The following is a 16,814-nucleotide window of genomic DNA, read 5'->3' as shown; positions in this document are numbered from 1 at the left end:
CAGCTTGGGTCATGTCCCCATCACTGATTATCCATGTTTGGGCATGGCCCTCCCTCATGCTAGGGGGGGTGGGAGCATCAGCTTTAAACACACCATGGGGACTCTGAGTGGGAGAGGGCCATTTCTTCAAAGAAAAATCTAGGTTCTTTTACTAGAAAAGGGAAATGGATGCTGCACAGGTGTGCTTAGGCTGGTTTTCCCAGGAGCAGTCTAGAAATGAGAATCTGTATGTAAGTAACTTATTAGAAAATGCTTATGGGAGAAGCTTGTAAGGGAGTGGGGGAAGCAGGTAAGGAAAGGGAGGAAGCCCAATCAGAGTGTGATTCGGGTGCAGTCCCAGCGTAGCCTGCTCCTGTGGGGGGCTCTGCAGTGTAAGTCATACCTCAGCGTGTGTCTTACCTGTAGGCACAGGGATGGGGCATTTGTACCCATGAACCAGTCATTGGCAGGGGCTTCCCTGGGCGTGTGAATTCCCAAGGACTTCTGGGTCTCCAAACAGAGGACAGCAACAGGAGTTCAAGGACATGCTCTGAAGAAGGTTATAGGTGTGAGGCTTTGGCAGCAAAGCACACAGAAGCTCAGGGGTGTAAAAAGGGATACAAAGGGATCTGATGCCCACTATTTTGGGGGGAAATCACAGCTTTTTGGAACAGAAGAAATGAAGGAGGAATAAAGGAGTAAGGAAAAGGGAAAGAACAGGCACCAGTGAGAAGATGGGGTGGTGAGATGGTCAGGGTTGAGGAGGAGAAACCAAGAAGCAGCCTCCCCTCAACCCCTGTTTTTCTGCCACACTCACTACCGCTGACAGTGGCCATTGTCACAGTGTCCCTTACAGTCCTCAGCAACATACTGAGACCTCACTCTGCAGAAACAAGTGAGGAGGTGATTCAGCCAAGGGCACAGGCAGCAGAGAAGCCAGAAGGGTCGCCCCCGTCCTCCACTAGACGGATGAGGCTGGCATGAGGTCACGGGGCCAAGGGAGCTCTGGGTACCTGCTCATGCCAAGCCGGGCTCTCCAGCAGCTGCAGGTCTAGAGGTTCAGTAGTCCCTTAAGCTCATTTAGTCTCTAACTGCCTCCTCCCTACCCACCTCTCACCCTCCAATGGCCTCTCTATCCATCAGGAGCACCTACCCCTTCACCACACCGGCTTTCATCTGTCACTGTTTTCCCAAGCCATCTGGCGTCGGGGCTTTCTGCAGAGGGAGCTGAGAGGCAGTGAGGGAGAAGTAAGTGCATGTGCCAGGCCAAGTCAGCAGCGTTGTCCTCAGGGTCATGGCCACTGCTCTAATTAGTTTGAGGGTGATGAGGTAGTTCAGGCCAGGGATGCTAAAATAAGAGTCATTTAGTGGGCACTTGCTATGTGCCAGGTTCTGTGCTAAGTGCCCCATGAGCATTATCTCATGTCATCACATCCAATATTCACAGGAACTGGCATACTAGGACTTTTGTGGTTACAAGTAATAGGAACCCCAGTCAGACTGGCTGGAGGAGAAAAAGACTTTTTTAGCTCATGAGATGACAAAGTCGAGGGGAATTAAGCACAGCTGGTCCAGGCGTTTAGCTAATGTCACCGGTCTCTCTTCATCTTTCTGCTGTGCTTTCTTTCTTGTTGGCTTCACTCTCAGGCAGTCAGGCAGCTCCTCTGTTCCCCACCCTTCAGTGATGACAATTTGGCCTCCAGCAGTCAACGGGGTGCCAGTAACCAGCTCACTAGCCTTCTCAGTGGTTCATACTATAATGGTGTTTCATTGGACCAGCTTGGCTCTTATGTTAATTTCTGTACCAATCACTATGCCAGGGGTGGAATACTCTGATTGGCCAGGCGTTGGTCATGTGCCCACATTTGGACCTGGGGGGTGTGATTAGCTTCATCTAAAACACCTGGCCTGAGAATTGGTGTGTGGTGGTTCTACAAAGGAAAAATCTACATATCCTAGCCAGGAGAGGGGACCGAGTCCTGGCAAGGAGAGAGAAAAGATGAGAGGTCCACGTGCGGTTTGTGTTATGCTCACAGTGTAGATTTAAAAAACAGCTTCAGACAGATAAAATAATGATCTCAAGACCATACATCTAGCAAGTGGCAAGGTGGTGATTAGAAACCAGTATGATTCTAGGGTCTGAGCCCTTGACCACCACCCCAGGGCTGCTTTGATGAGAGAGGAGGTGGCACCGTTTCTGGAGTCTCTGAAGGGCTGTGGCATTGTCTCTGTCAATAAATATTGATTCATTTATTGGGAATGAGCCATGGATTAGGTCAGGAAGCATGAATTCTACCTCTGGGCTGCCAGTTGTTGAATATATGACCTTGGTCTAGAAATGTAACTCTGAATCTAGTTTCCTCGTCTATGTACAGTATAGAATGGCATGCTCTCTGCCTACTTCATGGGGTAGATAATTAGACATGAAGATGCTTCTGCATCTGCTGTTCCTTCTGCGCATGGTGACTGTTCCTTTAGGCTGAGTGAGGTGGCCCCTCCTCTGTGCACTGCAGTGATATCTGTATGAGTCCATTTTCTCCTGAGGGCTTGGACAGACTTCAGGATATTTGAATACCAATTATGTGCTAGACATTGTGTTATACACTGTTTCTTTATCTGATGTCTGGCCCATAGTAAGTACTGGGTAACCTCTGGTTAAACGGAACCTTCCTGTTATTCTCCTAGTGTAGCAGTGAATGACGCTCTTGACGACTTCCTGCCTTCTGCTCCTTGCTACTGCTAACCAAACACTAGGGATGTGTCCGGACCTCCACAATGCAACTGAAAAAAATCACAAGGTGGATTTTGGGGAAAATGTGTTAAAAATCTCAGGAATGAGAGGGAAAAATCAAAGTTACCAATAAAAGATGCTTGGGCAGGAAGGTGACCTCACTGATAGGCATTCCGTGGAACTTGCTGCCTTGGGCAGCTTGGGGGACAGAGATTTTGGGGAGCCCCAGTGGAACCCCATGATCCTGGCTGGATGTATCCCAGCTAGTTGGATTGAACCCTAATCAAGGCACTGGCAGCATATGCCCAGTTGGGTTTCAGAATTGCTATGGACCATTGAGTGCCTGCCACTTCCCTGCTTTTTAATGGGATGTCCATAGCAGCATGCCTGTCTCACCCTTGTAGGTTTGGTAAGTATTTTGTGTGGGTTTTTTTTGGTGGACCATAAGGCATAGTTTTACTTATTTTACAAAAATATCTAAGAATTTGCCCATTTTTTTCCCATCAAGATGAAAAGAAAAGATAGTCAGGGCCATGCCAGGCCAAGCATGAAACTTAGAGACCAGGGACACTATCTAGCACTGTCCATCCCTTTGGCTACTCAAACATCCAAACACACTGTCCACTCATAATTAAGCTCCACTCAAGAACAACAACATCATGCTGGTGCTTTCTTAGTCTTATCAGAAAGTATCAAACGAAGGTTCTCTACCAACGACGAGGACTCATGGTCCTTGCTCGTGTGGTCCTGATGTGACCTGCCGACTGCAGTGTTGTCTGCTCGCTCAGACCATGAGGAAAACAGCCAAGTTCACCCATCTGCAGGGGGTGTCTATTACGTCACAACTGCTCTCTGGTCACATGAGATGCCATTGACTCCAGGACCCACTCCCATTTCATCAGCGTGACAACGCGCATCTTGGAATGATGATCTCATCCAGAAAATGGGGATAATAGTGTCTATCTGGTGTGTGTGTGTGTGAGAGAGAGAGAGAGAGAGAGAGAGAGAGAGAGAGAGGGAGAGAGAGACCACAGCACAGCTCAAGGCCTGTGCAGACTCTCAGTCAGTGGTCGCCGAGGTATATTATTACAGCGACTCTGCATTTGGAAGTGGACACAGGGTAGTGAGGCAGGTACCAAAACCTCAGGAAAAGGAAGTGCGCACCAGGGCAGAGAGGGGAGGCCCAAGGAAATGGCAGTGCATGCAGTGCCAGGGCCTCATTAAAAGCAATGCCTCAGAAATGCTTTGGTTACTAGAGTGAAAAACTCAAATTAAACTTTGGATCTGGGAGTGGGGCTCTCTAGCTAGGGAATGCTGTCAGCTTCCCTGGAGAGGGCTGCGGTACTTCCTTTAGCCCCAGGAAAGCCAGGCGCTGCCAGGGGGGCCTGCTGTGTTCTCCGGAGCTGCTCTCTCCAGGACAAGGTGTGATCACAGCTGTCCCTTGCTCTATCTCTGGGTGAAGCCTTGCTCTCCCAGACAGGGGCCTTGTTTATGCTGCGTTTCCCTCCTCCTCAGAGAAAGCCAGGAAGGGATGGAGAATGAGGAAGTTGTAGGAAAGCAGCAAAGAAGGACTATGATTAAAAAATAGATTTTTTAAAGTTTGTAGCTGCAGAATTCTTTGATCAAATGAAATCTTACCATGAACTCTAACATGAAAAACAGCTCTTTAAAGGAGCTGCTTGCTTGGTGTCAACACTGGGTAGCGTTTTTGCAATATCTAGTAAAGCTAAGTAAACACGGTGACATTCTGTGACCCAGCAATCCCACTGGTTGGTATAACCCTGGAGGACCGCTTCTCAGACCTCAGTGGGCAGATGAGCCTGGGGGGCTTATGAAAATGAGAATTGGGCTCAGTGGCTCCTGCATGGAGCCTGAGAGCGTGCATTTCTGCCAGCGCCCAGGTCTGCTGCTGCTCAGACACGGGCCCACGGGAACTGCTTCCTAAAGTTCCTTTTGGCTCTGACTGCCAGGAAGAAATACATTCTAGATTGAAACCCACTATACACTTATCTATAATTGAAGCCAAAGTTTTATGAAGCAATACTTACCCTTGCTCTGTGATGCACTCTAATAGTTTCTCTTCTCTTTTGGGAGGAAAAAAGGAAAAAGGAGTGTTGATCACAAAGCCACTGAAATGATTTCATTATTCACCAGTGGGTCTCAAGCCATGCTTTGAAAAACAGAACCCTAGAGAAATTCTTATACCCACGGACCAGGAAACAGGAAGGCTCACTGATGCATTGTTTGTAATAACAAAAAAATTGGAAAAAGCCAAATAAAGCTAAAGAAACAACAACCCGAAAGGTCTATCCACAGGAGGATGTATCAGTACATTTGTGATGAGCTATGCACACAGTGGAACAGTGGCAATAAATGAATTTGAACTGTATGAGTCAGCATGTATCTGAAACACAACATTAAGTAAAAACATAAGCTGAAGAATATATGTTATAGGACACCATTCGTATACAGTTTAGAAACAGGCAAATACGTCTATTTGTTATTTAGGAGTTCATATGTAGTAAAGGTATAAAGACTCATAAGGGAACGATTAACACCAAATTCAGGAGAGTGGTTGCCTCTTCGGGGAGAGGGTGGCCTCATTAGTATGTATATGTAAAGTTTCATTTTCCAAGATGGGTGGGTGATGAGTCCATGGTGCTCATTATATTAGTCTCTATCCCTTTTTTATAGGCTTGAGCTACTTTGTAATAATTAAAAATTTTTAAAGAAAGAAAAAGAAAGGAGGAGGTTCTTGGGTTGAAATTTGTAGGGGCTGTGCTAATCTCCTAGCGGCTGCCATAACAAATTACTAAAAACTTGGTGGCTTAAGATCACAGACGTTTATTCTCGCACAGTTCTGCAGCCCCTAAGTCTGAAATGGAAGTGCTCTCCCTGGAGGCTCTGAGGGAGAATCTGCTCCAGGCCCCTCTCTTAGTGTCTGCTGCCCACCGTTGGCATTCCTTTGGTGTGGGGCTTCATTCCTCCAGTACCTGCCTGTCTTCACATGACCTTTCCTCTGTGTCTCAAATCTCTCCTTTCTCTTGTAAGGATACCAGTCATTGGATGTAGGCCCACCCCAAATCCAGGATGATTGCATCTGGAGATCCTTCATTCCTTCTGCATAGACCCTGTTTCCAAATACGTCCACATTCACAGGAATGGGGTTAAGACTTGGACATCTCTTTTTGGGGGAACAAAATTTAACCTACTATAGGGTATAAAATCTTGTCCATGGGACCCTGTCCATGGTACCCTTTCCCCTCAATATTATCTATACTAATACAAGGGTAATATGCTAATTAGACCAAGAGATCTTCCGGGAGACCTTCTGGATGTCCTTCCGGACAAAGCCATGGTGGGGGGGGGGGCCGAGGCAGAGGTGGTTAGGGGCGATCAGGCCAGGAGGGGAAGGCAGTTGGGGGTGATCAGGCCGGCGGGGGGGGGGCGGCGGTTGGGGGCAAGCAGGTCAGCAGGGAGGGGCACTTGGGGGCAATCAGGCCGGTAGGGGGGCCAGTTGGGGGCGACAGACTGACAGGGGGGGCAGTTGGGGTGAGCAAGCTGGTGGGGGGGGCAGTTGGGGGCAAGCAGGCCAGCAAGGGGGGCAGTTGGGGCAAACAGGCCGGCAAGGGGGGCAGTTGGGGGCAAGCAGTCTGGCAGGCAGGTGAGCAGTAAGGAGCCAGCGGTCCCTGATTGCAAGAGGGATGTCCAGCTGCTGGTTTAGTGGGATCAGGCCTAAACTGGCAGTCAGATATCCCCCAAGGGGTTCCAGATTGGAGAGGGTGCAGGCCGGGCTGAGGAACACCCCCCCGCCCTCTGTGCATGAATTTCATGCACTGGGCCACTAGTTATGATTATATTGCTTATTTCTCAACCTCAGCACTATTCACATTTGGGGTTAGATAATTCTTTACTATGAGGGGCTTTTTTATGCCATGAAGGATGTTTAATCTACCCACTAGATGCCAGTAGCACCTCCCATTAGTTGTAGCAGCCAGAAATGTCTCCAGACATAGCCAAATGTCTCCTGAGGATAGGGTTGCAAGATAAAACAGTGCCCCAGTTAAATATGAATTTCAGATAAATTTTTAGTATACGTATATTTTAAATATTTCATGAGATATACTTATATTAAAAATTATTTATTGTTTATACTAGGCATCCTGTTTCCCCTCCACACCCCCCACACCAAATCTGGCAACCCTCCCTAGGGGGAAAAGTTACCCCTGGTTTAGAACAACTAGTTGAGAATTGGCACTACAAATTCATATTCATCAAGTGCTTATTCTGTGCCCAGCACCGTGACAAGCCCTGTTCATGATTTATTGCATACACTCCTTGAAGCAACCTTGAGAAATAGGTGCTATAATTAACCTCCAGCAAACACGTACAGGGATTGAGTTTCAAATCCAGATCCATGTTTTCATAGGTGCTGTGAGTTGTTGGGTACTGTGGGGGAAGGGCGGGGGGGGGGGGGGAGGCTACTTGGCGGATTTTGTATACCTCATGCACTTAGGGGAAAATGGTGCTGATGTCTAGACCATCATGGTGATAAGTACTGGGTTAGAGGAAATGAGAACAGCAGAAGGGGCATTGCTAGGGGATAAGGTGTGAGACTTGAGGAGCTATTTGTTGAAGATGGGATTTTTATGGATGATCCTGGGATGTGGGATCATCTGCCAAGAAGAGAAGCAGCCAAGTTGTGAGCTGCAGTGGGGAGATCACAGTATTCAGAAGACCTGGGTTTGAATGTTGGTTTTCCGAGCTGGCATGGCCTTGGGTAGATGCTGTAGTGACAGTATATGACATTTATTGTGCACTCGGTGTGTGCCAGGTACTGCTCTGAGTGCCAGCCCCACATGATCTGATTTATTCCTCAAACGACCCTCTTAGAGTGGGTCATCTTACAGATGAGAATATTGAGGGTTAAGAAACTTGCCCCATATCATGAGCCTAGTGAGGGACAGAGCTGGGAGTCCCACAACCTTTTGCTGTACAGGATGATGCACCAACCACCTGGCCAGGGCCAGAGTCCACGTTTTGAAATCACTGTTCTCTAGTGTGTTACATCAATACCTCTTTAAGTCTTAGTTTCCTCCTTTCTCCAATGAGAATAGATAAAACTCATCTACTCCCAGACTCTTAAGGTGTTCTTAGGATTAAATGAGTTAATGTGTCTAAAACACCTAGCATAATAGGCCGTGACTCAGAGGAACTTGAAGTTATTATTATTAAGGGAGGGGAGTGAGGCCAGAACCAGGGTTCCCTCCCGCCCTCCTCACAGGCAATGTGAGTTTAGCATATTGTGTCCCACTCATCTATGTTCATTTCATCTTATAATCGACGTGCAGTGAGCACTTACAGTGTGCCAGGCACAATCTCCGTTTCAAAGGCCAGCATTTCCCCACCAAGCCCAGAGCCCATAGTTGGCCCTCCGAAGTGCCTGATGAATGAATGACTACAGGAATAAATAAATGCAGAGAGCAAGTGAGTCCTGCCTCCCCAACAAAGGCATCAATTCATCTGCGAGAATTGCCAAGGCTGGTCCTGGGATAATGGATTAGCATTGTCTTCCAATAAGGGTGGTTTCATCCATCTGAAGGATGGAGATAATATATTCCTTGCAAAGCTGTTGGGTGGCTTAATTAACTAATATTTATAAACTGCCTCCTAAGCCACCGATCAAAAGCAAGGTAAAAAAACACCTCATGCTATTGGTATTAATTTACTGCTTCCCTGCACTGGGCCTTTTAAATGTGTTTCTTGGAACAGGAAGAGGTAGTGCCTAGGTTTAAGATAATTAAATTTTAGATAAAGATCATCTACTCCTTGATTAGAGCTGAAACAAGCCCCTTTTCCTCTTTGCCGAATCTCCACTTTTCTCATACTCAGGTGAGCTGCCTTGTTTTGGGAACATCTGCTGTTGAGACAGTAACTTTCTCTCTTTGTATCTATCATTTAAGGCAGGTGTCTCCACTAAAGTCTTCCTGGGGCCTTATTGGGGCTTATAAAAAGGCGAGAAGGGCCACAAGATCATTTCATAACCAGCTATTGATTTGCATTTGACTTGTATAAGCTGTCATGGTCTGTACAGTTATATCTTATTTGATTTCCAAAAGCTTTGCCATTTCTGTTTATATAATCATACAAGGGACTCATGCTCCCAGAGTCATTTGAGGGGTAGAAGGAAGGGACATTTGTTGAACACCTACAAATGTGATTTCATTTAATTTATTGGTTCTCAGGTTTGGCTGAACGTGGGAATCACAGGGAGCTGAAAAATACTGATGCCTGTTCCTCACCCTCAGAGGTTATAAGGGACAGCCTTGAGGCAGGAGCTTTCAAACCTTTCCAGGTGCCCTGGCTGGTATGGCTCAGTTACTTGGAGCATCCTCCCATAGACCAGGGAGTCACTGGTTCAATTCCTGCTCAGGGCATGTACCTGGGTTGTCTGTTTGATTCCTGGTCAGGGCACATGCCTGGGTTGTGGGTTTGATCCCCAATGAGGGCTCATGTAGGAGATGGTCGATGTTTCTCTTTCTCTTTCCCTTCCTTTCTCTAAAATCATTTTTAAAAAGCCACAAACACACCTCCCCAGGTGATTCTAAGATTCAGCAAAGATTGAGAATTACTTATTAATCCTCATAAAAATATCCACAAACAACCCCTGCCCCTTCCTCACCTTAACGATGTGGAAACAGAGCCTTGGGTTATTAGGGGAAGGAAATTCATAAAAATATTATTAATGTTAATAGCACATTGATGTGTGAGAATGCATTTAATTCTTACAATGACCCTTTGAGGCAGGGATTAATACCCCCCCCCCCCCCCCCCCGTGTATAGGTGAACAAATTGAGGCTTAAAAAGTGGGGTGATTTGCCCAAGGCCCAAAAACTAGCAAGAGATCATCCACAGGGGAGAGATGACTGTGCTTGGATGAGGATTAAACTGTGTTGGGATTTGAATTTTGGTTCTAACATCTGGTTTACACGGGATCCAACTTATACATCCCTTGAGGATCCTAGCTGTATCTTCTCTGGTGTTCCTCTGGGTTTAAAAGGCATCTGGAAGTACTGAGGGTTGGCATGGAACAGTCAGGGCCAAGGAGGGGACTTTCCAAGCAGTGAAAACCAAGGCTTTCTGACCCAGTGATTGGTTTTCCTCTCTTCCTCCCTTCCTCCCTTCCTCCAGTATTTATTGAGCTTGGTGCCAAAGACACAAGACAGACAAGGGCTGTTATGTAGCATCCATCATTTGTCAGCCAATATTGGAGCTTTGAATTAACCTGCAGAAGTTGGGCTGTGCTTTTTCTCTCCTTGTAAAATGAACTGAAGCTGATGTGAGGAAATAGCTTCAGCACACCACAGGGAAGAACGGTGACTGGTTATTATTTATTTGGAGGGTTTTATTTTCATCTCATCTGGGAAGTGGTGAGAGAACAGGAATTTTATCACACACATCCAGCCAAATGTGCGCCTGAGTCGTTTGGTATCATGCTATTCAAATATAAATTCCCTCATTCATTCAATCCTTTCTCAGCTCCTGCCACATGCCTGGCACTATTCCAGATGATGGGGACGCATTAAAAAATGAGCCCTAGCCAGTTTGGCTCAGTGGATATAGAGCGTTGGCCCATGGACTGAAGGGTCGCAGGTTCGATTCTGGTCAAGGGCACACACCTCCCTTGCAGACTCGATCCCATGCCCTTGTAGGGGCGCATGCAGGAGACAATCAATCGATGTGTCTCTCTCATTGATGTTTCTCTCTGTCGCTCCCCCTCCCTTCCACTCTCTAAAAAAAAAATCAATGGAAAAATATTCTTGGGTAAGGATTAACAACAACAACAAAAACGAGGCCAAGTCCCTCTGTCCATGACGACCTGAATGATGAGAAGCAAGTCCTGTATAGATCTGGAGGAACACTATTTCAAGCATAGGCAATAACAAGTGTAAGCCCTGAGATGGAAATGATCTCGGTGGGTTTAAGGAAAAGCAAGAAGGATTGTATTGATCTTAAAAAAAAAATATATATATATATATATATATATATATATATATATATATATATATGTCTTAATATATATTGATTTCAGAGAGGAAGGGAGAGGGAGAGAGAGAGAAACATCAATGATGAGAGAGAATCATTGATTGGCTGCCTCCTGCACACCCCACACTATGGACCAAGGCCGTAACCCAGGTAATATGCCCTGACCAGGAATCAAACCATGACCTCCTGTTTCATAGGTTGACACTCAACCACTGAGCCATGTTGCCGGGCTTACCACTCCATTCTTTATTCAATTTGTAATAATCCAATATGAGAACAATTTAAGCCCATAGTATTTTAAGTGTCTTTTAATGCTTTTGAGAATTTTAAGTATTTTAAACTCCTTAAAAGATATTCAGATCTAAGATAAATGTCTTAGAAACAAACAATAGCCCTAGCCGGATTGCTCAGTGGTTAGCACATCAGCCAGCGGACTGAAGAGTCCCAGGTTCAATTCCAGTCAAGGGCACATACCTCAGTTGCATGCTCAACCCCTGGCCCCCTGTTGAGGCATATGTAGGAGGCAACCAATTGATGTGTTTCTCTCACATCAGTGTTTCTCTCTCTATTGTGTTGGTCTTATAGTCACCCTAGGCAGCCTCATATGGAGGTTCCCTTGCTTACTAAACCTGCCACCTCCCAATCAGGACTGGTCTGCCTCTTTCTTTGGTCTCTCCTTGCCCTCTGCATATGGGGGCCAACTTGTGAACCCACACTAACCCCATGGTTACCACTCATCTATTTATCCTATAGTTTTGGGTGTTTTTTGTTTTGTTTTGTTTTTTAGAATATCATATAAACAGAATCATGTAGTATGTAACTTTTGAGACTGGCTTATTTCACTCAGCATAATGCCTTTTAGATTCATCCAAGTGGTTGCATGTAATAATAGTTCATCCCTTTATATGGCTGTGTAGTAGTCAATTTCATAGATCTGCCACAGATTGTTTATCCATCTGCTTTTTTTTAAAAGTAAACTTTTAAAATTTGTTAATTATTTTATTTTTATTTATTTTGTATTGGTTTTGTGTATATAGCCTAGTGGTTAGACGATCATATACTTTACACTAGAGGCCCGGTGCACAAAATTCATGCATGGGTAGGGTCCCTAGGCCTGGCCAGCGATCAGGACTGATCTGTGGGGTGACCAGCAGGGCGATCAGGGGGCCCCCGCTGGCACCCACCTTGGCTGACCTGGGGCCTGCGGGCTGGGGGCAGCTCCTGCGTTAAGCGTTTGCCCCCTGGTGGTCAGTGCATCATAGTGACTGGTCGTTCCACTGGTCATTCTACCGTTTGGTCGATTTGCATATTAGACTTTTATTATATAGGATAGTGTTCCCCTTGATAGTTCCAGTACCCCAACTGGCACCATTCATAGTTATCACAATACTATTGACTATATTTCCCATGATGACTATTTTGTAACTACCAGTTTGTGCTTCTTAGTCCCTTCACCTCTTTTACCCAGTGCCCCATAATCCCCTCTCCCCTCTGACAACCACTAGTTCTCTCTCTCTGAGTCTGTTTTAATTTTGTTTACGTATTTGTAAATTTTATTTATCTCTTAAAATATATTTTTATTGATTTCAGAGGGGAAGGGAGAGAGATGGAAACATCAATGATGAGAATCATTGATCAGCTGCCTCCTACATGTCCCCGACTGGGGATCAAGCCCATAACCTGGACATGTGCTCTGACTGGAAATCGAACTGTGACCTTCTGGCCTCCTGGGTCCATGCTCAAACACCGACACACTGACTGGGCATAAATTGTATTTATGTAGCTGTAGTTTATTCTTTTGTATTGCTCTAGTATTCCATGCTAAAATATATCACAATGTATTTATCCATGCTGATGATGGACATTGGGGTTGTTTCCAGTTTGGGGCTATTTGGAGGAATGGAGTTGTTGGGTGATACACTATGTGTGTGCTTGTGTTAGTAGTTGATGCCAAACACTTTTTCACAGTGTTTGTATCCATTTTCATTGCACTAGCAGTATATGGGAGTTCCAGTTGGTCTAAGTCCGTGGTGGGCAAACTGCGGCTCGCGAGCCACATGCGGCTCTTTGGCCCCTTGAGTGTGGCTCTTAGCCTTAGGAGTACCCTAATTAAGTTAATAATAATGTACCTACCTATATAGTTTAAGTTTAAAAAATTTGGCTCTCAAAAGAAATTTCAATCGTTGTACTGTTGATATTTGGCTCTGTTGACTAATGAGTTTGCCGACCACTGGTCTAAGTCTTTAACAAGACTTGGTATTGTCCTTTTAAAAGAATTAAGCTATTGCCCTGGCCAGGTGGCTCAGTTGGTTGGAGTCATCCCATCCACTAAAAGGTTGGGGATTTGATATCCAGTCAGGGCACAGGTTGCAGGTTTGATGCACCATCCGGCCACGTACGGGAGGCAATCGATAAATGTTTCTTTGTCACATCTCTCTCCCCCTTCCTCTCTCTCTCTGAAAATCAAAAAAAGTATCCTCAGGTGAGGATTTAAAAAACAAAGAATTAAGTGGTCCCTTAGGGGGCGGGTCAGCGGCCTCCGCGCTCCTGTGCAGTATGTGCGCAGTGCCGGCGCAGGTGGCAGTCCTGGCGGCTCTGCTCTGGAGGTGGGTGCGAGCAGCCCCCCGGCTTTGGCGTCGTCTCTCAGGCCTGCTCCTCGGCTGTGGTGCAAAACAGAAGAACAGTGGCCAGAAAGAGGACGCTGGTCAGACTGACCAGAAGACAGACACCCCCTCTGCAGAGAAGCCGCTCCTGGAGAAGGTCAAGTTACAAGAGAAAACAGGCGAGCTCGGCAGACACTGAGCACCAGGGCAGAGCGCCCAGGCATGGGCGGCGGAGGCACACTTACACGGCCCCCGGGCTCTGCAAGGACCTGGGAGAGGCACAGACCTGGAGGGGGCAGCCCAGTGTGTTCCCCGAGGACAGCCCTCACCTGAGGAACCTCTACGAGGGACTGGTGAGGACCGAGGCCCAGGTCCAGGCGTTCGCGAAGCAGGGCCTGCTCAGGCTGGACGCTGTGGGCGCCACGTTCAACCCTACGAGCAGGAGGCCGTGTTCCGCCTGCCGGGCACGTGGCGCTGGTGAACAAAGTGGGCTCCCAGCTGCAAGGCGCCCCCCGCCCCCCCTGGTTGGGGGTGAAAACAGCGTAGCTTCTCTCAGGCCCGGTGGGTTTGGGGCAATCTCTGGCAGTAACTCTAAAAGGCTGGTTCATCGGTGAATACTCCTGACCTTTCCCAGACCTTGTTGGAAAGCGTTAGCAGCCAGCAGCTGAACAGGAAGTGGCTCAGTGCACAGCTGGTACTGGACTCTAATTTGGGCGACAGTTTGTTGGTTTTCTGTGCACCGTTTAATAGTTCACATGCTTACAGAGCAGGCCGATGGGACACCACTGGGCCCTAGGGTACCACGAGGAATGCTGCATCTGCTCGAAGCTAGATGACATCCAAGTACTTAAATGAATAGAAGGTCTCCGGGAATTGTGCCGTTTGGCTAGCAGGCCACGCCATCTGCACTGCGCACCTTCTGCGTCTCAGTGTAGCGTGCAAGCTCGAGACTCCTCAGCCCTCTGCCCTACATCCAGGAACGGAAGGCAGGAGTTTAAACTTTGTTTTGCTCAGAAAAATTGTATGTCCTTGGTGGAGGACATAGGTGAGTTCACCCATAATTACTATCTAGCTGCTAAAAATGATCTGCTTTTGGCTTTTCTTTGGAGCTATGAAATGAGCATATGTACCTTAATAATTCTCACCACCTTATTCTGCCCGTAACCGAATTTGACGAAATCAGTTACTCTTGTCCTGTTTTGTTCAAATATTTGTAGAAATTTTTATATCTTATATTCAGCTAGGTTCTAATGACCTGAAGGTATGTCCCTAGTAAGATGGTCATTCTCAAAAATCTCAGGACCTCATGCTTGGTAAACCCTACTGTTTATTTTCCTGAAGAAAAAAAAAAAATTAAGCTATTTTGGCATGTGTACAGGAGTGTGTAGGCCACAGCTGACCTGTGGGAGTGGCCCGCCAATGGGTGAAGAAGGAAGTTAGAGGGCACAGGCTGAACGGCTGGACTTATGATATGTTGGGTAAATGTGAAAATAGTTATCCTTAACTCATTTCCTACCTCCAATATTTCACCATTCATTCTGACATTGGCTCTAATTTTATTTTAGCTACCCTTTATCAAAATATTTTAGTTTGTTAAAATTAAACTATAAATGGGTATTTGACTTTTTAAAATGATTTTCTCCATCTATTCAGATGATTCTATGCTTTTTTTTAACTTCTTTTTGGTCCTTTATTCCACTAATGTGGAGAATTATAGTGTTTTCTTTTCAGATGTGAAACCAAATTTGTACTCTTGGAATAAACTAAACTTGTCCATGATAGAATACCCTTTTTATGTATTACTGCATTTGATTTGATACTATTTTTCTTAGGAGTTTGGCATCTGGGTCTATGAGCGAGATCGGGCGGTAATTTTCTTGTAAGTTTTCGGTATGTGGATGTTTGTATCAAGGTTATGCTGACCTGAAAAAATGAATTGAGAAGTGTTTCATCTTTTCATATTTCCTAGTAGAGGTTGTGGAAGCTCAGTATTATTCCTTTTTTAAATGCTTGGAAGGATACACCAGTGAAGATAATCTGGGCCTGGAGATTTCTTTGTGGGAATATTAAATTACAGATTCTATTTCTTTAATAGATATGGATGTATTCAGATGTCTTATTTGTTCCAGTTTTGGTAAGGTGTATTTTTCTAGTTTGTATATTTTATCTAAATTGTCAAATTCTATTGGCATAAAGTTGTTATAAAATTCTGTTAGCATCTTTAGAATGCCCGCAAGATCTTGCTTGGCACTTATCAATTTTATTAGCCTTTTCAAAGAACCAATTTAGGGCTTTCTTGATTTTCTTTATTGCAAGTTTTCTTTCTATTCCATTGATTTTTGTTTTTATCTTTATTATGTTCTCCCTTATACATTTTGAGTTTGATTTGTTGTTCTTTTTCTAACTTTTTGAAATGGATATTTGTATTATTGAGTTCCATCATCTCTTTTCTGATTCATCCATTTTAAGCTGTAAGTTTGTCTAATCAGAGCTTTACCTATTTACCAGACTTTTTGATATGTCTTATTTTTACTATCATTCAGTTAAAAATATCCCCAATTTCCCTTGTGATTTCTCCTTTATTTCCAAGTAAGTTTTAAAAAATATTTAGTTATCTTATTATTGGTTTCTAGCATAATTGCACTGTAGTTGGAATATGCATACTAAAGTGATATTAGTTCTTGAATTTGTTTAAATTTGTTTTGACTGCCCTAACCAGTTTGGCTCAGTGGATAGATCGTCGGCCTGTGGACTCAAGGGTCCCAGGTTCGATTCTGGTCAAGGGCATGTGCCTTGGTTGCGGGCACAGCCCCAGTGGGGAGTGTGCAGGAGGCAGCTGATCGATGTTTCTCTCTCATCGATGTTTCTAACTCTCTATCCCTCTCCCTTCCTCCCTGTAAAAAATCAATAAAATATATGTTAAAAATAAATAAATAAATTTATTTTGACTTCGTGTTTCATTGGTTTAGGTCAGTGGTCGGCAAACTCATTAGTCAACAGAGCCAAATATCAACAGTACAACGATTGAAATTTCTTTTGAGAGCCAAATTTTTTAAATTTAAACTATATAGGTAGGTATATTGTTATTAACTTAATTAGGGTACTCCAAAGGCTTAGGAAGAGCCACACTCAAGGGGCCAAAGAGCCGCATATGGCTCTCGAGCCGCAGTTTGCCGACCACGGGTTTAGGTAAATGTTCCATGGGCAATTGAAAGCATGTGTATTGTGATGTCCTTGGATGCACTGGGCAGTTTCTATGGACTCATCTCCTGTTTCACTAATCCTTTGTATTTTTTTTAGCTGTGTTCAATCTATTGTTTAATGGTCTCATGTCAAAAAAGTCAGATTCATTGTGTTGTGTAGGTCTTTATGCACTTACTACTTTTGTGTCTGCTTGTTTTTTTAGCTACTGAAAGAGGTTGTTAAAATATTATTTTGGATTTGGCTACTTTTTT

The sequence above is a fragment of the Myotis yumanensis genome, unplaced genomic scaffold (assembly GCF_028538775.1).
Source record: "Myotis yumanensis isolate MYYU_CA2020_CCGP unplaced genomic scaffold, mMyoYum1.0.hap1 SCAF_19, whole genome shotgun sequence".
Lineage (NCBI taxonomy): Eukaryota > Metazoa > Chordata > Mammalia > Chiroptera > Vespertilionidae > Myotis > Myotis yumanensis.
This window is presented reverse-complemented; position numbering follows the sequence as displayed.